This window comes from Pyxicephalus adspersus, chromosome 4 (assembly GCF_032062135.1).
Source record: "Pyxicephalus adspersus chromosome 4, UCB_Pads_2.0, whole genome shotgun sequence".
NCBI classification, from domain to species: Eukaryota; Metazoa; Chordata; class Amphibia; order Anura; family Pyxicephalidae; genus Pyxicephalus; species Pyxicephalus adspersus.
Genome location: NC_092861.1, coordinates 106386875 through 106408918, shown reverse-complemented (window position 1 = coordinate 106408918; position 22044 = coordinate 106386875). Strand labels below are relative to the sequence as shown.

Here is a 22044-nt window from a genome sequence, read left to right as displayed (position 1 = left end):
TGACAGCTTAACAGATCCTCCTTAATCGCGCAGCTGAAATCTAATCGCCTTAATTGGCAGATTCGCGACCCCTATTCCTCATTATTATCAAGGCAGGAATCCGGCTGGCAGTGAGTGGGCGAGTGTACGAGCGCACTCGACTCCGGACCGCGGGAAACCGGCTCGCTGGAAGCGCGAAAGTACGCGCGTCCAGCGAGCGCAGATTTCATTGATGAATCAGGGCCTTCATCTCTATGGCGCCTGGCTCCCAGGAATGGGGAGATGTAGGGCCCTGAAGTTGTAGTGGTAAAAACATGTACCCCTTGTCTATCTGTCACATAAATTGCATTTCTCTGGAAGTATCCATTGCAGGGATTTCAATTTATTTTCATTTTAAATTAAAACTATTCTAGCTTTTAACATAAATACAGATTGAAAAAGGTTGGACACCGTTGTATTATAGTATAATGCACGGCAACACACTTTCTTATAGTGGGAATGAGACCTTTGATATGTGAAAACCTGCTTTGCAATATTACTCCTTTAGTAAATAACTACAACCTGCATGCATTTATATCTAAAATTGTTTCTTTTGAATCACCTGTTTCTGAGCAGGATAACCATTTCTAAACTTTGTACAAGCAAATTTAAAAATCTTCACCATCCCGATTTTTTTAATATTTAAAAAAAATAATCATCTTGTATCTCATGTACAAAAAACAACACAAAGTGTTTGTGATGCATTTATATAAAGCATAATTCTAAATGAAATAGTAGTTGAACATGTTAGATAGAAAATTTTTAGTTCCCTTGAAAAATATTGATATATAAATATTATTAAGGACCCCAGGCTGGTTTAAAGAGCACTCATATGATACCTTCTGGTATAGGTGCTTTTAAAGCGGAACTCCAGACTTGCCGTCAGTCTGGTACATTTGCACAGACTCCCTACCTTAGAGTTCATTTCGTCTTTATTGAAGGCTCAGTATGACATGTGAACATTACTAGGAGCAGTCTACTTGAAAAGGTATCAGCTTACATAAGCAGTGAATGCTCTTGAGAGAAGTACCAAAGACAAGTGCTGGGATGTTTTTGGGAAAATACTGTATTTTCACCGCACTCTGCTGGCCACCTTTGCCAGCCCAAAGCTGCCTGCTTTGTATAGAGATATCCAGATACCTGACATTATATCGATGAGTCTACAATTCTGTAGTTAAAAAAAAGGCTTTATTTGAAAATGTCATTAGCAAAAAATAGGGGAAAAGGTGGAAAAAGGTGTGACTAAACACAAGCAGAATAAATTGCAGCTTTAAGCATTTGAATTTACCATCAAAACTCTGCAACTATTTATTGCACAGAGTATGAATATAGTACAATTAGAAACCAGCTGAGGCATTTCTAAAGCTGCAAATTCCAAAGCACATTAAAATCACACAATTACAGTTGCCTGATTATCTAACTCTGATTCAACCGAACACATGCAATACGATTACATTTTACAAAATAGCTTACTTATTGCACATAGCTAAACATTTTTATCTATTGAAAGCTTTGTGTACAAAGTAACTTTAAAATGTAAATTCATGTTATAGAAAGATTAGTGATGTTTGTTTACTTCATTTGAAAGAGAACATGCTTCTTTTCATGTCAGTACATTATACGTGAAATTGTAGATCCCATTCATCTTTAGAGAATCCACCTGCCCTTAGCTTGAGCAGTATTAATAGAAAACCACATACTGTTCAATACTATTAAACGTACAAGTAATGATTTCTTCTGGCACATATCTTTTATACAGAATGCAGAACCATAATATTCTTTGATGAGCATTGCATCCCTGATGATGTACATGTAAAGAAGGGATAGAAGAACAATTCTCCTATATTTCAAACAAATAGACATTAAGTAAAATGTGTACATTTTTATGCTGTGCCAGAATTAGGAATACTGTGTAAATCAGTGTTTAGCAAAAACAGCAAAAAAAAAGGTATCAGCGGTTGTGTGGGCGAATGAGGAACACAGGATTAAAGGAATAAATGGAGATTTTACCCAAAGTAACCAAGGAGATTAAAGTATAACTGCACTTTCTGTAAATGATACATTTATACTTGTTGCAGAATGCAATATGAAGTGTTACCAAAGAAAGGTCCTGTTTTCAGCTATTTTGGATAGTGCAGGTTGGCAAGGTAACAGCTTTCAAGACCTATTGAGCTCCTCTAATTTATTGCTGTATTGCTCTAAAGCTGAAAATACAGTAATAAAAATGCCTCATTTATGTTTATTTAATCAGCTATGTGCCATACGAAGGGTTAAAACCTTGTGCATAAAACACATAGGTGAGTCAGACTGAAGCATTGCAGTAAAAAGTTTTAAGGGTTCAAGTAGGCTTTTCAGTTCTATATAGATAGTAGAACTAATATTTATTTCCAAAATAGGTGGCAAGAACACTTTTATACAATTTTACGTCTGAAATGTATTTTTTGTTTTGTCAAGGTGGTGACTTCATTGCTCTTTTTCTTAATTGGTGGATATGTCTAGACACTGAGAAAAGATCAGTGAAATCCCATCATCACTTCATATTTTTTTATACCACTGAACTAAACTACAATTCCAATTGTGCAGTGGGAACTGTGGTTCTCAAAAGGTGGTATTGTGGACAGATATGTTACCTGAAGTTGGTGGGACAGACTAAGCGACTTAGAAGTTTGCTGCTACGTCGCCACTATAGACATTAAATTACAAATGGAATTTTACATGACTGGTAGCCAGGGAAAGAACAGACATAGTTACCACTGGACTAAGGGTTATGCTCCCAACAGGAAAAAAAACACTCATTGCTATGAATACTGGATTGGAATGGATAGATTAGTTTTTGATAAAACTATTTGTATTTATATTGACAAGTGGCCAAAACATTTTGGTCACCCCCTTTTTTTTAAGGACAGAATAAACATTAGAGACAAAGGGCCTGATTTATTAAAGCTCTCCAAGGAGAGATTACACTTTCATCAGTGAACCTGGTGATCCAGCAAACCTGGAATGGATTTCCTAAAAGTCATATTATTTGTTAGCAAATTATTTCAATCCTGGACCAGATCCATTCCAGGTTTGCTGGAACACCCAGCTTCACCGATGAATGTGTATCCTCTCCAGCCTTGGAAAGCTTTAATAAATCAGGCCCAAAGGGTTGAACCTGCCACCATGCACAGCAAGATGAAAGTGTCTGTAGGAAGGGCATCTTCAACCCATTTTCTCTTACTCCTTACTCAAAAGGTGCACAGATAAAGTAGGAAGAAGGGGCGGGGGGCTTTTAATAGAAAGGGGATGCTTTCTCTTTAAAGTGGTCAGCAATGGATTTTTTCAAAACATATAGCTTTTAAGATTGTGTAAATAGTTTAGTCTCACTAGCCTGGATATAGTTATATTTTAAAGCTGAATCCTAGGCAGGTAATAAAACATTATTTAAGCAATTGTGAAAAAAATCAAATGTATTTTACATTCAATTGGAAAAAGTATAATTATTGCTAACAATATGGATTTAGGTATTTAGTTAAAGAGAGAAAGGATGCATTTGCAGTGGACAAAAACTTCCACACCACCTTTCCTCTACATGCAATTGATGTTTTCCTGTTAAATTTAATAAACTGCATATTAGGCTTGGATTTATAAATAAATTATTATTATTAAACATAATGGATCATTATGAAATCAACAAGTACAATGTTACTATTTGTTTACTAAAAGATCTATCCTGTATTTATTCATTTATGTCACGGTTCCCTGTCAGAATCTCCAGTTCCTTTTGCAGCATCTGCCCACTGTTCCTTACCTGTCTTTGTGATGGATTCCTCTTTATCTTTTCTGTGCAACAGATTTCCTCCTACCCAGAAAGCACCCTCTGCCGGTTCATGTTTGGGAAATGTATTTAATATTGCTTGGTGCAAGTGGGAATTGTCAAAACAAAGACCCAGGTATATATTTGCTGGCTCCTGGTCTTGTGTTTGTTTGACCACAGCCTTTCTTTGAGAGTCAAGGGCCCAAACTGGGAGCTATTCATGGCAAAGCACATCATTTCAAAGTAAGCTGGTGGCGTGTTCCTCAAACTTTTTGCATAGGCCTTCTTTTGGGCTTAGCTTTGACCAGAAACAACAGAGGGACCACTATTTATACACAAGTTACCTTAGCTGACCAAAACATTTATGTATTTTCTGATCCAAGTTCACATTTTAATCTGATGTTTGGCATTGTGCATTGCTAATTATTTAATTTAATCGGTATTTATAAATCTTTACTACACCTGCAATACAATTGTAGGTTCAATTTAGATGTATGTACTGCCTTTTTTGTAAAGATTTGTAAACATCTGTTATTTGATCACCTCATAAGAGGACACCTGCTAGATTCAAAATCAGGAGTGACTTCGACTGCCTTTTTTTATTTCACAGGAGAAGCAGTGCTTGTGACATTTTATAACCGTACACACAATAAATATTATGATTTATTCCCAACCAAAACGAGTGGACTTATCTAAAACAAATAGATTTACCTATTTAAAAAACTTACAGTTTCCAACCATGAAAGTTTGTAACAGTAGGGAGGTTGAACCAGGAGACTGAGCCTAATTATAGCAAACATTGTAAATATTTTATAGGCTCTAATTACAAACAAGAGTATTGATATTTTTTATTGGTTTAAAGGTTGAGTGCAACAGTAAAAACTGCCGACTTTAGTAATCCAACAACAGTTAAACACTGCTTTCATCATTGAATCCAGTATTGATTTTTTTAATTCTCTCTTGTACATCATAGGTTAAATGTAATCATCAGTGCAGTTTTAAACATATTTTACAAATCACCAAATATATATTTATGACAGAGAATATGCTTATTAAGTAAGAAGAGCAGAATTTGATAAGACAAACCATTGTAAATTGTAATAAGTACGGTAGTTTAATGTCTGCTAGTTATCTGGAAGGCTGTCAGTCAATATCCATTTTCAAAATCCCAAAACATAGCTCCAAAAATAGTCTAATAATTCCCATCTACCATATCTGTCAGTTATAAAAATAACAAAAATTGGTTGTTTTCAATGTTTTCAATATATTGGGATACTGTAGAGTTATTAAAACCATTGGGTCTTATTGGTACTGCAGTCACTTTAAATTTTGATCTGTAAGGTCAAGTGCACATTTGACAGCTGGCAACAGGGAGCAGTGCTGTACCGCTCCCTACCACCCCCATACTATGGGGATGTATATGTGAAAAAACTACTTGCAGGTTGCCTATCGCTGTTATCAACTCTTAAACCTCCTTACCGGAATGGGGCTTAAAACAACACTAAAGGGGTACAAAAAAAAACACATGAAGTTAGTAAACTACATGTGCAAGCTTTAGACCATAAAAAGTTGATTGCTGTTAGAAGCACTGCCAAATCAAGTTTGTCACAACTTGTGGTTGGTACACAATGTGTTGCTTTGAGTAAAGAATGTGTACATTTGGAGTGCTGGCCATTGGTCTTGTAACCTTCTTTTCAGGTATTTTAGTCCCTGAGGAATGCATGCAGGTTGGATTTAAAGACACATAATATAGTGGTATGGGTCTCTTGTGAACCCATTTTTCTGTGTCCAAATCAAGGAATAGTGTTCCTGGTTTTTCATAATTTTGCCTTTCGGACTGCTGGTGCTTTTTGCAAATGCCTTAAAAATGTTTGCTTAACCCCAAATACTTACCTCTGATGTACAGAGGGTTTCAAATGCTTTTAAACCACTTCCTAGTTTTACCATGATTTGAATCCTGAGGGTTTTTTTGAGAGTTGGGGTTTGGGGGGCTTTTAAGCCTGGTCATTTTTCCTGAATGGTCCAAGAATGCTTTTAAAGTGAAAACTGCTGTTCAAATGTTGTTTGGATACAAAAAAATTGTCTTTTATTTGTCTATCACAGTTCAGAGATAGTTGGGTAAATGGCTAAAATCTTAAGGTGACATTTGTGCTAAATATTACCTGTGCTTTGAAAGATTTTCTTGTGTTGCTAAATTTGCTAAAAATAAAATGGATGCCAGAACTTTTCAATCTATGCTGCACACTGTTTGTCTAGAGTCACTTTAGGTAGAAGATGCAGGCAGTGCAAGATAGCAAGTATACTAATATTTGTGGTGGATGGTGAATTTATGTCTGTTCTCCACTAACCAGTAGTAAGGGGGACACTTCTACACTCACTAGCAATAAGGGGAGCATTTCTTTACTAATCAGTCGAACGGGGGGGGGACTCTTCCTCACCTACCAGTACTAAGAGGGGCACATAGTGATCAACTGTGGAATTGTAGTTATTGTTACATTTTGTTAAGTGGGAAACAAATATCCGGTACCACATCCCTGTAACATTAATTACAACTGCATTTTTGCAGCAAAATATTGTTATGCGCTGGAATGTTTTTTATTGTTCATATACATATGTAAATTAATAAATATATGAATGTTTAACTGTAGAGAGTAAATAGAGTTGTGGTACCTAAAAAAAATCCCAAAAACCCAAAAATGCAGTTGTAGTTAGTTTTACATTGTATACAAAGGCAAGCTGTGAGTAAAATGACTGTGGCATATGTGTTCTGCTTATACATAAACTCTTGTTCTCTTTAAGTCCACCTCCCTCCATGCAACTATAAGCCCCATCCACTGTCAGCATAGCTGATGCATTGTTCTTATTCATGTACCCAAGGGTGCTCCAGGTGTTTCACAGTCCCACTGGAATAACACTCAGGTATTTAATCTGTTTTGAGTTCCAATTTTATGCTTTATTATTAGATCTTTTAAATCTCAGTATGTCCACTACAGTACAAATTTTGTTAATTGGGTGCTTGGCTTAAAAAGTTTGAGAACTTTTGGTATAAATTAATATAACACCCCCCTTTGTTTGCAAAACTGCTGTTATTGCATCACCTCTTTCTTTAGCTGCCTGCCCATGATACAAGTTTGGGCGGCAGCAAAGTAATAAATTAAAAGTCCCAAAGTTTTTGAAAAAAGCAAAGATAGGACTTTCAAGATAAATCACATAATAAAATGTGTACATTCTGTTCACAGCAACATTGGTAATTTGAAAGCTTAACCCTTTTGCCTGGTTAAACTAAAAAAAAGCCAACCATATATAGGGAAATAACAATTTTTAACACAAAAAGAAACAACAGTTCACCGCACGCGCTGTCATCATGTAATAGTGCAAAGTAACAATAAAGCAAACAAATGAACATTGGGAAAAGAAGGGAAGGATGGGAGGGCGGGGGTACATCTTGCATATGACAGAAACACATCCTGTCAATCAGGTCATGCGCAGTAAAGTGCTTCTGCCATTCTCGTATGTTAGCCTGACAGAAGCTTGTTATACAAATTTTAAAGAGTTTTATACAAATTAGATATTGACAGCAGAGACAATGTCAGGAGCCAATCAAAAGCATTGGCCTGGAGAGTATGTGAGGTGGTCCCCCCTTGGTCCCTGCAGTACCTTTTAAGTTTGGAGTAAAAGAGCAGGTGAGCAGCCCTGGGCGGTAGCTTATGCTTGGAAACCAGAAAGCTTAATGGGTACAGTTTCCCGTCGTCCTGGTTGTAAAAATCGCCTATCTTTGACAGCCCCCTTTTCTTCCAATCACGGAATGCTTCATATTCTTGGCCCTGAGGGAAAAGTGGGTTCACACAAATTGGCAAATATACACAGTGTCCGCACAGCAGACTCAGTTTTTTCCTGGGATTTCTCCACGTTACAACTGTATCCCTTACCAAAGTGTTATGTTTGATGTCTGTGGGGAGTCTAGCGAAGGAGCAATGGAGAAATCCCATGGGTAGACCATAGCTCTCTCCAGCTGATTATTAGAATGATGGGACATGCCCGCTATCCAGTCCGCCACATGAAGGAATAGACCAGCTAGGTTAGAGAGCCATAGATTTATCCACCACCTCAGCTACTGGCAAGAATAATTTGGGCAAAAAGATTCTAGGATGTTTGCCCCTCCACAGGAACTTTATAAAGGCCTCCTGTAACAGTGTAACATCTTTATGGGAGAGTAGCAACGGTATAGTTTGCAGTGGGTACAATAATGGCCTAAATCTTGTAGCACATCCTCTTTTAAAATTTTATCAAATTTGAAGTTGAGGTCATCAGGTCCTGGAGCCTTTCGGTTAGCTAGTTGTGATATGGCTCTACTTATTTCGGCCTCCAAAATGGGTACATTTAGCTGATCCACCTGTTCCCTGGTTAAGTCATAATTTTTTTATCTATTATATCCTTTTCAATGTTTAAATGATTAAAAAAACACAAGACTCCAGAAGAAATCTTTGTTCCCCCTTTCAAATATGAAAAATGGTCTTCCACACCTACTAAGTTAAGTATAAAGTAACCTGGTTATTATTCATAAAAAGATGAGGGCAATTTTGACACACACTGTGGATACATTCAAAGGACGTGGTAGTCCTGGATTGATCACTATATGCCTTTAAACCTGGATTGTGCCCTTTTTTTTGCTGAGCCATAATATAAGTGCCCTGTGATGCTCCTTACCTCCCATTTCCCCCATCCTCATACCCTTTTTTTGTATTCCTGAATCACCCCCCTTTTTTTTTTTCTTTTCTTTCTTTACCTGATGTTTATTATGGTTATGCACTCCCCTAAGGAGAGTGTCATAGTTAAAAATTTTAGGGAATGTGTAACTGTCCTGTTTGTTTAATTGGTAACGTCGAACTGTAGAATTATTTGAGAGTCATTTCCTTCAAAATTATTTGTAGATTATTTGAGAGTCATTTCCTTCAAAGTGAGTGTTTAAACTGATTTTTTTTGGAAATTAATTTATAAAAGATGTCTCCATGCGATTATGTGCACACCTTTGTTGTATGTATGTTTACACCCTGTATTGTTATTATATTTTCAAAATTCTAATAAAAAATATTGAAAAGATAAAATCTTTTGTACAAAAAGACAATATTACCATTTTAAAATATTTAACAGACATTCTGCTTTAAAATTGATTACTGGAAAAAATAACATGTTCCTAAAAGATCAATATACAGTAGTTCTTTTTTATTCTTGCCTGCCTAGCCTACACGCTTGGTCATGTTTCTTTATTTATAGTTTAAGGTTAATTTAAAGTTTAGTAAAATATAATTTTTTAATATAATATGCTAAACTAAAACAAAACCCCTTCAATAGGCTTGAGACTTTCTTGTAGAGGAAATGGAGCGTGTGCCCCCCTTCTATCCACAGTAGCTCCCCTCTTCCTTTTGGCAAACCACCTTCCCCAACCGTGGCAAAGACCATTGTTGTAAAGAGAGGGTCTCATCTCCACAAAGTTACTAAAAAAGTAGAGGCAGATCACTTTATTATATCACTTAATTAATCAAAGCTGAGTAAAATTAATAATTTCCGATTTCACCTGCACATGACTGGGTAATATTCATAAGAACAGCTTCACTTTATTTACTAGGCTAAGTCAGTGTTTATTTTCTAACTGGACATTCTGTGTTCATAGTTTAACACATTTTATTAAGTTGTGCAAAAAGCTACAGTTGTCAGGACCTATCCATTCTTTTATTTCCAATGGGTACAGAATATCAGAAAAAATCATACCATACATTCAGGCCTAGACCTCTTCTCCATAAATAGAAAATAGGGCTATTTTACAATTAAATTATGGTTAAGGGCTATAAATTCAACACATAAAAATAATATCAGGGGCTCTGTCATACCATCTGCCAGTAATCTTCATTAGGGGTATACAAGAAGGGCAATAATTTGTAGTTAAATATACTATGATTTAAAATCTACATGTATACTGGTCCCTTAAAACACTAAATGCTGAGTATTCCGGAAATTAAATTCCATACTATAATTGTATGACTTTCCAAATTAGGTTTATGTTTGGTGTAAGTGTTCAGCTTATATGGATATCTGCAAATCCCCAACTTAAGAAATAGGACAGACAGAACTGTGTTATACAACAAAAAAAATCTGCTTTAGGAGTCTTCAGAATATTGGTTAAGGTCAGAGTTTATCTTCAGAGAGTGTCCAGAGGGTCGAAGGTTACAACCCCTGGTAGATTTGAATTTATGGATGTGTTGCTGTTGCCAGCAGGACAGAACGTAAGAAAAAAATCTCTAACCTAGCCCTTAGTAGCTGTGAAAAATATATACAAAGCATCCAATCCTTCCCTACTTTATTCAAAACTAGAAAAAAAAATAATGGTTTGATATACATGTTAAAGAATTGCTTGCTTCTGGTGGTGTAAAATTTATAGTATGTATGCACAATCATAATGTGTTTTTTTGTAACTGATCTAAATCCCTGGCCTACAGGCCCACGTTTTATGATTGTATTGTAATTTTGGTTATATTTCAGAAAAACAAAATACCTAAAGGAAAAATTACTAGAATGGCTCCAATTGTTTAGAACAGCTGTTATCAAGACAATATCATAAACAAAGCTGCCATGAGAGCCATAGAAACTTTTATTAGAAAACATGTGCAAGGAAACATACCATTATTGGCTACCACTCAATATTTGAAAACTATGTCTACCTCCTCCCTCTCTCCTTCTGATAACAGCACGAGTTATACAATTGGGTAGCTTCTGTGTTTATATTTTGTTCTCAAACCTTTTCATCTTTGACATGATGGATCCTGTGGCTACTCACAACAGGAACGTTCTCTACAATGGAGGTTGGAGGTAGAGAAAGAGGAATGGCATAAACAGTAAAACTATACAATACAGTTCTTACTCGCGCAAACCTTCATTCCCTGGAAGCCTATTTGTTGGATTGTTATTCCCTAGTCTTTGAAAACTGACATAATTGGTCCCTCTAACCTATAATTGGTTACCTTTATCACCTGAACTACCAAATGAACACACACTACTACAGGTACTATACAACTAACCTACAGGTAGCTAAATGATCTCCACCTGTGTTATTTATTTAAAGCCATTGCAAATTTAACCATTTATAATCTATAGCTAACACATTTTAAAATCCCTACAGATTTAACCTCTTGTTCTGGGACCCCATCATCTCACTTATCCCCAATTCCCCTTCAGGGTGTTCAACTTTGCTTTTCTATCACCATTGCTTCAGGACTAAGCCATACTCAAAACCATGTAAGTCCTATTCCACTTTTTATAAACTATCCAACGGACACATAAGTCACTGTGCATATGTTAGCCACTTTACAAAACAATACATACACATATTAGGGAATGTTTATATATTTATTAGGTAACACTTGTATATATATTTTTTCTGTTACACTTTTTACTATATTCCAAGACAGATAGTATGATAAATAATTCATAACCTATTGAACCGGTACAATACCTTAACAGTATAACACATGTCAAATAACTGAAACTAGTTTATTTGTTATCAATGTGACAATAATATATTATTATATCATTAATATATCATTTCTAATACTTGTATATATGTTTGTAAACATAGATTACTAGAACTACTTGCGTGTAAATTCTCTTAGAGTCACGCTACCTCTGAGAAAGCCTAAATGGGCGAAACGCGTCGGGTACCACGGATAATACGAACGGGCATCTATTTACCAAATTGTTTATAAGGTGATGTATGTGCATATAATGACAGTTGACCTATGTATAGTGCCCTCTAGGGCCTAAATGTCCTTCTTGTATAAACCACAAGCTATTTATTGTGGCATACCGGATGACAGATTGTATTGTTATGCGCAGGAATTATCACTCAATACAACATTATCAATTGCTGAAAACCTTCTTCTTTCTATCTTCATTTTCCATTACTGTTTTATAACATACAAAGATTGCATTGTGTCTGAGCACTAGCTCAAAGCATTGTTGGTACAGTTAGAAAAAGTAGCCAAGGTAAGGTCACATCAATTTTGCATATTACTAATGTCACAATTGGTTTGCTGATTGTTAAACACAGGAACTTGTTTTCCACAATTCACTAAGCAACTGCTCAAGATCATAATCATCTGATTACTAATACTGTTTCTCTGCAAAGCTTTAATAAAAAAGGGACTGGTAATAAAGGACAGAGAACATTGTGATTAGACTGATTACCTCAATACTTGCAAACTGTGATGTGCTGGATTGTTTCTTTAATGCGAAATACCTAATTATTGAGTAACAAAATATTTTCTCAGTTAAAAAAAATCATGCATACATGCATTAATTAAGTGTGCTTTATCCAGAAGTGACCTACTTTTATTGTTATCAGCCGTTAGGAAGTAGCTGCAGGGAATGAGAACTAAGTTAGTGCATTAAAAGAATGCTATGCTATTTATTTACAGCTACATCATCATCAAAGCTTTAGGGACACTTTTTTTTTTTTTTTTTTTACAAAATAAGATTGCTGGCCTTAAAATAACACGCTGTGAGACACTTTATAGATGCAAAACAAATCTGTAAAATGTTGATCATCTTATAACAATTTAATGAGGAACGAGCAAGTAACAGTAAGCAGATGTAGAAAAATTGGAGGAGTTGAAAGATCGAGGTGTTCCTTTTTGCAATAAGAAAATGATTGGGGATTAATAGCTGAACCAAAACTTCACTTATTTACTTATCCTCTCACAGAAATCTCGCAGAAGAGGTCTTTGATTGGGTCCAGCGTCATCCTGCTATCTATCTTTGTCCCAGTGCAGGGAAAGTGGCGGGTGCCACCATCTTCATCTTTCTTTTTCCGCCTTCTGGCTAGGTCACCCAATCTTGCACTGCACAGACACAAGATCAAGTGACGTAGCCTGCTGTAAAGAGGGGGGCATTACTAATTATTAATATAATTATCAAAATGTCCCTTCTGTTCCTAAAAAAAGATGTTGAAAAACAAAAAAAAAAAAACATTTTTGCTTTACATAAAATCGTTGTCTACCCTTTTATGTGAAGTGAAAATTTTGCTGATAGGTCTGTTTTAAAGATAATAGGGAAATATCCTTTTTTCCAGTTTATAGATTAATTCCTGAAGTATATGTTTTTGTACTAAGACCATAATTTTTTTAAATTTTATTTTGCATAACATTTTGTAATACAACCAATGTTTTATTATTTACTTTACTTTGTATTTATATAGCACCGACATATTACAGTGCGCTTTACAAAGTCTATAGGCGTGTCACTAACTATTCTCCAAAAGGGCTCAGAAACTAATGCCCATAGCATAGTCATACTGTATGTCATTAACACAGTCTAAGGTCAGTTTTGAAGGGAAACCAGAGGGCCTGGAGGAAACGCACATAAACAACCGATGACAATTCTGAATAATGCCTTTATCATACTATGGACTCTAAAAAAAGGGAATTAGACATACCCTTACACATTTTCTTCTGGGAATTTTCCAGGTCCAAATGTTTCAATGACTGTAACTGATTTCGTTCAGGGAATATTAGATTTTTATGTAAGGCTCAATGTGTGGTGAAGTGTGATATACAATTTCTCCAAGACTGGGGAAGACTATCATAGAAAACCTGTGACTAGTTTTCCCAGTTAAAATGTTTCTGTCACTCTGTATATTGTAAAGTCTCTGTGCCTAATTCAGTAGTGATGGTATAGTTGAAAGTTGAAACCCAAGGTGAAGAAGTCAACATGTAGCTCCTATAATCTGTGAAGTACTTCTACAGCTTAAGTGGCAGGTCATGCCATTTTTGCCTTGGCCCTGGAAAGCACTCCAAGTTTCTGGCAAAGATCTCACACTATTTTAAACAAACCATTCACCAAGGTCGCAAAACCTTTTTGACATCTATTCTCTCTTTAATTGCCTTTGTATTGGTGTTGTCCAAGTTGTATTTATATATGTGTACAGTTCAATTCAAGTGTCCTTAATATAGACCCTTTTATTAACCTATGTAGAAGGGCTACCATTGGAGCTCTAACAAACATTTCCTAGAAATGGTCAGAGATATTTTGTCTGCCGAACATCTTACAGGCTTTATTTTTATAATGCAGTATTTATATAGCGCCATCATCTTACGCAGCGATGTACAAAGTCCATAGTCGTGTCACTAAATGTCCCTCAAAGGAGCTCACAATCTAATGTCCCTAACATAGTCATATGTCATAAATGTAGTTTTTAGGGAGAAGCCAATTAACCTCAATGCATGTGAGAGGAAACCCAAGCAGACACGGGGGGAATCTGCAAACTCCATGCAGAAAATGTCCTGGCTGGGATTCGAACCTGGGACCTAGCGCTGCAAGGGCCGGAGTGCTAACCCCTGAGCAATGTTCATATGGGTCAAGGACAGCTGGCTTTTCTTTGCTTGCAACTTGCTTCTCTCCTTATACAAATGTATTGAAATGCAGGCAGGTTCTGAGACAGGCAATGTCTTTTCTTCAATAATTTAACCCTACCTGTCTTTTCCCCTCCCAGCATCTTCTCCTAGTCCTCTTCAGGATGTTCAGCTTTCTTGATTAGCCAGGTTGAAATGACATGCACACAGTTCATTTATTCCCAGCAGTCATCTATGCTGGGATCATTCACTGCATGTACAGGTCGGTTTACATTATAAAGTTTACATTTGGTCCTTTCTGCAATTAAGAATCTGTCCGCTCACATTTTTCTATTCTTTAAGTATAGTTATGCTTTAACATATTGAATTATATAAATCTTACAGATACACAATGCAAATTGGTAAAAGAAGGACACCCGCTATTAACTAACATTGCCGGTAGAACATAAAATAAACCCCAGGCATTCTAGAAACATTGAGTTGAAGACACTCTCTTGGAATTCATAAATATTGTTTTAAGGGCTCAATTTTTAATTGCATGTAGTATATAATGGTCAGTGCCAGCACAAAAAAGGTTAAATAAATTAGGTAGCAGTCCATTATGCTTCTCCAAGAACAGAGAAGACGTATTTTTTTATACTGTACAGAATTTCCTGCTGTAAACTGGTAAATCTCCGTCTTTGCTTCAATATATCATAGCAGAACTAACAAATCAATGCACAGTGTACCTCGAGTAAATCAATCTAAAACATAAAATAATCCTATCATCAATACCAGTTTTGCCCTATTGGTGGCAGCAGCACTGCTCCATTGAATAGAAAGGCAGCAGGGAATTGTGTGTAACAGAAGCATACATTTTATTCCTTCCACTTAGTGTGAATTCCTAAAGAAATCAATCCTGTGATTGCTCTTAAACTTGTCTGTCACCTTTTCGTAGTCAAAGTTGATAAATGTTAAGCAACATATTAAAACAAGTTGAGTCTGTTGATCATTTTACTGGTTAATGTTCCATGAGATTATTGCTACCTGCCAAGTGTTTTATAGATCTGTGAATAATTATGCTGATTGTTCAAAGCAATTTATGAATTATGGCTGTTGCATATGACAGAATATCATTATGATCCTGTAAGTAATAAAACTGAATGGGAATGGGGGCCCCTGCTATTGACCTGGGACTTATCCAAGGGATGATCTAATAAAGGAGTAAAAAAAAATTTTGTATCCAATAAACTTGTGTTTAAGGGAGCTCTATAATACCAGAACGATAAAGGGTGGTAAAAAAGTATAGAGGTTAGTAGATTACTAAAACTGCCAGACAGTTAGTATTTTTGGAGGGGTTTATAATAAGCCTTTCTATTTTTTATTGCATTCTTTTCAGAATATGTTGTAGAATATGTGCAGAATAGGTATTAATATTCCTAGTGCTTCCCTAGTTTCATACTAAACTGCAATGCATAGCAATGAACCAACCACATAGAAAATAATGGGCTTTCTAATTGTTATCTAATTGAGCTCTGCAGCAAAAAATGGCTAAGAGTAAAAAAATGCCAAAAACATTCTTGTGTTGTAAAAAAAAAAATCATATTACTTCCCTTTACACAGAAATTTATATATATATACCTAAACCCTTCTTTGTAGTTGTAGATGGATAAAATCAAATGGAATAAAACAGAACTTCTGTCAGGTTTTATTGCAGTCAGATGCTTAATCGAAGTGATTCCTTTATGTCCTGCTTGATGAAAATCCTGTCTTTCCAAGGGAGGAAATGAAGAAATCTTTGTAACAGCATTATAAAGAGAAAGTACAGTCTTTTCTTAAATAGGGGAATTCTACAACATTCTATCACAGGGGTGTCAAACTCAAATACACAGAGAGCCAAAATTAAAAACTTGCCAAAGTTGCGGGCCACTTGAAGTTTATTGAAAAATTGAGGTAGCTTTTCCTTCTCATTAGACATAAAACCTTTTCATATGGAAACAAAGACGTTTTGCTTCACATTCAATCTGGTACAAGCTTATATTAGAGAAATAGCACCGCTACTACAATTCCCTGCGTCTAGAAAGCAGTCCAATGCATGGCCAGAGAGAGCCTGCTGGTCTATAGACCTGAGTGATGCCGGGAATTGTAGTAGCGGCGCTATTTTAATGCAGCTGTGGGCCAGCTGCAATTCATATTTAGAATTCCTTTGGGAGCCAACAAAAATTACTTTGGGGGGCCAAATTTGGCCCTCGAGCCAGAGTTTGACATCCCTGCTGCATCATCAGCTGTCTGAGCTGAGCGGGGTATTCTTGCAGATTTTCCCTCACTTGCCTTCTCATAAAAGGTAGTTCTCAGAATAGAGGGGCAATCTGACCACTCTGTACAAAACTAAAAAGGATTTTAAATCTCCTGTACTACTGTGCAAATAACTCTTGGCAGCCAATTAGACTTCATTCTTTCAGAGGCAAGATGGCTTTAGCCTGCTTGCTGTGGATTAACACTTAGGAAATAACTAACTAGTGCATAGGCTATAATAAGTACATGACATAAATAAAAACAAAACATGGTTGCACATAGTTGGATGGGTATAGTCTGTATCTTCATCTCATTTACTATGCTAAATTAAATTTCCATTGTAATATCCTTAACAAAACATACGCTATGAGTGAGTGTCAGAGCTTGCCCATTTTCCTTGTATCCTCCACATTGATACTGATTACAACAGGAACCTGTTGAAGAAATTGTCAGGGAAGCTCTGTAACTATGGAAAAAGTGTAAAAAAAAAAAAAAAACTTACTAATGTTTAAAGATGTAGAATAAACAAGCAAATGGCACAATCAAGGTGCTGCAACTAAGTGCAAGAAGCTTAACCCCTGAAACTGGTAACCCCGAGCCACACTCAGGGTAGCTAAAAACATTTAAATAAAAACACTTACCTGGTCCCATTGGCCTTCTCTGGCATCCTGCCTGTCGGATTTCATCCTCGGGCCACATCCTCTTCATTCGATGTTACCCTGGTCGAGTGCACTGACGTTCCCAGTGACGTTGGTGCAAGCGTCGGTGCATGCTTTGGTGCTTGCAAAGGAACACGGCAGGAAATTCAAATTTTTTTGTATTGGATTCAATACAAAGTAATAATTTTATGTAAATATATATATATATATATATATATATTACATGCTACTGTACAGTTTTATTTCAGGTTACAGTATTTTTATGCACCCTTGTTTTAACAGATTTTTGTGTTTTTTTTATTTAGTTAGTTTATTTTAAAATTTATTAAATATTAGACATATTTTAGTGAGTTATGCCTAAGAATTATAGGCCTACAATTTGAAATAAATTTCCATGCAAAAGAATCTACCGCTTTTGGCATAAAAATATTGACATTATTAGACTGCCAGGGAGCTTAAAGTGTCAACGTCGTACCTATTATTATTATGTTCCTAAATATGGTAATGTGATACTCTGATTCTTGAGTGTTTTATCCTGCAGAGGAGGGGAGTCTTTCTTAAGGTTTAAATTGTCCAGATTTGCTATTGGCTGTTCAGAGGCAGGGTAGATCCTAGGCTCCAAAAGACTCCAGTGGAAAGATGACATCATGAAGAGGGAACTGACAGCATAGGAACACACTACAGCATTAAATCATCAGTCAACACGCTGACAAGCAGCACAAAAGAATTGGATGTGGAGTAAAAGTAAGCTTCAGAAATTATATTTTTTAATCAAATATTGTGAATAGAAGATAAAGGACTTGGCAGGAGGATTGTCTTGCAGAAAGATGGCCTCTAAGGCTAGGGAAAAATACATTTTCCCACTCACAGCCTTTTAATATTTATGATTAATATTTATTCATAATATGTGTTCGTGTTCTAATCTATACTGCCTCTTCCACTGCATCTTGCAGACTCCAGGACACTTTGAGGACGTCTTTGAAAGTCAATAGGAATAAAATAGAAGACTACTCTTCCATACTTGTTTTTTGTTTGTTAAACAAAGATTGCCTTTAAGTCTGAAATCTGTGACAACCACAGATCTTTGCTGTAAATTGTAGTTCCATATGGGTTTGTCTTCATTCATATATACGGCTTAGGAAGCTCTAATGCAGTATTTCTCAACCTTTTTACATTGGGGGAACCCTTTCAGGCCTTTAGAGAACCCCTGCTATAATTACTATATCCGCAGCTCACAATACATTAGTGTGGTGGTCAGTAGGACCTCTTACATTGCTGGCCAGTGAGAAGAATATCACCCCTACAGATAGCCAAAAAGATTATTTGTGTCAGTTAAACTGACCTTGGATTTAAAAATTGCTTATTGCCCAAGTAAACCCTAGAAACCTCTGGAGGAACCCTAGGCTTCCACGGTACCCTGGTTAAGGAACACTGGTCTAATGCAATACTAATATGTGGTCTTTACTAACATAAATGATGCAATGTAAAACTCCTACATTGAAATTCATTTAAGGAACCCCTATGTTCTAGACACTATAGCACACCTGATTATATATTATTTTTTTTCATGGACAGCTTCCTCAGAGCCGCTTGACCCTACAGATAAATAATCCCAGCAATGCAGAATTAGAGCAGACACAACCCCATGTAACAGTGCCTGGTGTAAGAGTAACCTGTTAATAGGCTAGAGCTGTGTTGTGTGGAGTGAGGACACACCTAAGCCTATGCAGATACAGACCAATGTGTATTTAAACTGGAATGTTGGTAGAGCTGTCAGGGTATGCCTGTGAAATAAAGCTACAATTATTATTACAATCTGACGTTAAAGTGCCAGCTATGCTTGGTGATCCTAACACTTTATTTCAGAGTACATGTGTTTTGCAAGCAGTAAAATCATCCTACATTATTACAAAATAAAGACAAAACTGGGATACCTCTTGCTGAAGCAACAGCAAGCCAGAGATTCCAAAAATCAGAAATAAGAATGGGTTGACCACTAAAGCTCCAGGCATCAGAAACAGCCTAAAGCAGCCATGTCCAAAGTCTGGCCCAGGGGCTAATTGTGGCCCATGTTCAGATTTCCACTGGCCCGCAGCCTCTGTCATAAAATCAAAAATAATCGGCCCACCAGCACTGTTGACCACTTGCATACAAAAAAGCTATTTTATAGTTTATTAGATGATCAACCGTCTTGCACTTATCGGCCCGCTACTCGGCGGGCATAATTGGCAGGACGGGAGTCCCCATGTGTGCACAGAAAATCCCCTACATCATTATACTCTGCGTAATCCAATAGAGACTGTCATAAGAGGCACCAGAGCTGCTGTTTCCAGCTCTCTAAGATTATCCGCATCAAAACTGCTCAATTATGTGAGTTATGCCATTGATTCTGGGGAATAGGCAGGGGGGACAGAGACATGTCGGCTAATTATGTTATTTGGAGAGCACATTCACTAGTTGTCATATGTTGGACAAATCTGTATAATTATATGGGGGACAAGTCTACCTAATGTGGTTTTTGGGGGGCATTTTTGAGTAATTAGTATTTAGGGAATATGGTAATTAATTGTTCTTTGGTGGACATGTTGGCTAATAGTGCTTGGGATCATCCAATTACAGGCTGCCATCAGTCGTCTTCTTCTACAGAGAGCTGTGATCGTCATCAGGAATACAACCCTCTAAAAAAAAATGATGCATGGCTAGCCAAGGTGGATTTTCTGTTAGTCAAGGACAGAGATTGAAGTAAAACTATAGGGACAGTTAGGATTATAAAAAATAGTACACTCAATACTGCTAATAAAACTAACCAGTTTTGGTCATATTGTAACTGTTAACCAAGTGAAATCAAAGCATATTTTCCAGCTATACCCAGTAATTTTTTTCCATTTTGGTACAAAAATGTGCCCATTTTCTGAGTTGAATTGAAAAGAAATGCGGATTCAGATTGCCCATATGCTGTACAAGGTTGAAGAATAAAACCATTACTAGTGATTTTCCACTAAAAACTGAGACTGAGAATTTAAGAATTCAAGCAGATTTCCTACCTGTATTGGCTAATTAAATTTTTTGATTGACTTGTTGGCTAAGTATGTTATTTTTTGAGGACATACCTACTAAAATTATTTATTGCCTATTCTAAGACTAAAGTGTCATTTTTTTATCTTACAGTATATATATATATATATATATATATATATATATATGTGTGTTAAGGCCTTAGGAACTTTGTTTTTTATTTTATTGTTTGTCAATTGTTTAATGAGACCCCAGGGTTCCTCCAGAGGTTGTTACGGGGTCCATGAGCAGTTTGTGACTTTTAGGTCAGTCTAACTGATATCAATGATCTTTTTGGCTATCCCTAAATGTGATATTCTTCCCGTTGGCCAGGCATTTATCCTACTGACCATTGCACTAATATACTATGAGTGGTGGATATAGAAATTATAGCTTTGTTGTGGTGCCCACTGATTTCTAATTACATCCCCGCTTATCATTTGTTTTCTTTAAATAACAGCCATAACATAAGTAGAAAAGAATGAGGGACTTGTTTTTGGTGAGGAAGCAGCAATGTCAATGCAGAGATCTAACATGCTTCTTTTTGAATCAGACCTATAGCTGTGCATTCAGCATGGTTCATGCTCCCCGGTGATTGGAGAACTCTGACTCCAGAGGGGCGTGTCAGACTTCTGCAGAGAGACCATCACTTCTCAAGGACAAGGGACAGGTTTTTACTGCTGCTTCCTCACAAATGAATAGTAATACTTTGCATACATTTTGCAGCATCTAACATGTATTTATTTGATTCAAACATTTAGGTGGACATTCATCTTACACTAACGGCATCTATTTTTATTAGCAGTATATTACAGATCTCTGCAGCATACATTTCAGTTTGGCTTCATATCCACAAGCCCCGATTTCCCCAGCATCCACTTATTAGTAAACCTTTATCTTTTAAGCATCTTCCTACAAAGGCTCCCCAAAGGCTGTGCATGTAACCCATGAATAAGAAGAAGCAAGGCAGGCACATTGTGCAAATCCAATAATTAACATACCTATGAAGAAATTAACTAGCAACTGATTAAAGCGTACCTAAACTCAGAATTTTCACTTTACATAAAAGGGTAGACAACCATTTAATGTAAAGTAAAAATTCTGTTGTTTTTTTTGAGAGATCGGCAAGTTTTTTTCCAACCTACATCACCTGATCTCGCGCCTGGGTCGGGTGACGTGGAATCAGGAAGAAGAGGTGAAGATGGCGGCGCCCGTGTGTGTACACATATAATTAAATCAATATCAAAGAGTGTGAAAAGTTTAAGCAGGGCAGTTTTTGTGTAATCATTTATAATAAATTTGAATAATTGAATCAATTATGCTTCCATTTTATTAAATCTAGAAAGAGGCGGTAAAGATTATTTTTGTTAGGGTCGGATCCTAGAGGACATGTGCAGTGAGGACTCCCATAGAAGGGACAGACACCTGCAGTGTGGGTCCCTCTATGTGACACCAATACATCCATCCCACCATGACATGTGCTTCATGCAAAAAGCAAACCCATCTACCAATGATCAGATCCAATGATTGTCAGGAAGCATCATAGTGACAAATCACCAATCAATGGAGAAGTGACCCCAGGAGAATGGAAAAATCCTGGCACAACCAGAAACAAGAGGAACACCATGCAAATAGATGGTGGGATCACCTAATGTGTCTCCTTTAATAGAGGAGGAGGGGAGCAGCAGAAGATTGTGATTGTAAGTCACTTGTATGTCTCCTGTGCTCAGGAAAGGGGAGGGAGGATAGAGCAGGGAGGGAGACACAGAAGATTGCGATCATAACTACATTGGATGTGTCTCCTGTGCTCAGGAAAGGGGAGGGAGGAAAGAGGAGAAGCTGG

General features: G+C 36.6%; 1 long non-coding RNA gene across 1 annotated transcript; it reads right to left on the bottom strand.

Moving 5' to 3' along the window:
* Positions 1–11201: 11201 nt before the first annotated feature.
* Positions 11202–14407, bottom strand: LOC140330109 (uncharacterized). Its single transcript, XR_011920626.1, has 2 exons — positions 14336–14407; positions 11202–12738 (listed from the first exon to the last, which is right to left on the bottom strand). It is a non-coding gene; the product is annotated as an uncharacterized lncRNA (long non-coding RNA).
* Positions 14408–22044: the final 7637 nt, after the last annotated feature.